At 65.6% G+C, this 709-nt stretch overlaps 1 protein-coding gene across 1 annotated transcript in view; it reads left to right on the plus strand.

Annotated features, from left to right (window-relative positions):
* Nucleotides 1-709, plus strand: part of LOC104387922 (diacylglycerol kinase beta-like) — a 19,206-nt gene that overhangs the window by 4,213 nt on the left and 14,284 nt on the right. The gene's annotated exons all lie outside the window — the stretch shown is intronic.

A 709-nucleotide genomic window follows, 5' to 3' on the forward strand; every position in this document is an offset into this window, starting at 1 on the left:
GCCGTTCCCCGGGGAGGGGAGCGCTGCTGGGAGCCTCTGGGCCAGGCAGGAGGGTAAGGGGCTGCCTGGGATGCCCCTGGGACTGAGCTACCAGCCAGCAAAGAGTGAGCAGCCAGCTCCCCGGCAGGGCTCCTGCAGGAAGGGGTTTGCTGGGCACAGGCACCCTGGGGTCACCACCAGCATGTCTGCTTGGCAGGGATCAATGGGAAGATGCTCCGAAGTGCCCTGGGAAGACACAGCTCTGAGGCCAAGAGCTGCCCCAGCAGTGCTGCTGAGCCCCCCCGGGCCTCCCTCACCCCAGCCTCCCCCTCAGCCCCCAACCCCTCTCCCAGCTGGTCCAGGTCATCCTCCCAAAAGTCCACCACGGGCACCCCTTCAGCTCACAACTCCTCGGGCTCTTCCAAGATCTCCTCCGGGTCCCTGCTCAGCCCTCAGTCACCAGGTGAGCTTGGCTGGGGGACGAGGATAGGGACAATCCCTCCCAGCTTTCCCAAACTTGGGAGCCCCTCCTAGCCCTGGCAGAGCTGCTGCTCAGGTGCCCAGCACAGGGTGGGTGACCTTCCATACCCTGCGGGTTACCAGGGGCTTGACACTTGCACTCTGCAAACTGAAGCTGCTGAGCCCGTCCACAGTTCTGTGCCCAGCCCTGCCATGGGTCCCAGCCCCACGTCCCCTTTGTCTGCGCCCAGCCCTGCCATGTGTCCCAGCC

This window comes from Chaetura pelagica, unplaced genomic scaffold (assembly GCF_000747805.2).
Source record: "Chaetura pelagica isolate M959 unplaced genomic scaffold, ChaPel_1.0 scaffold264, whole genome shotgun sequence".
In the NCBI taxonomy this organism is placed as follows: Eukaryota; Metazoa; Chordata; class Aves; order Apodiformes; family Apodidae; genus Chaetura; species Chaetura pelagica.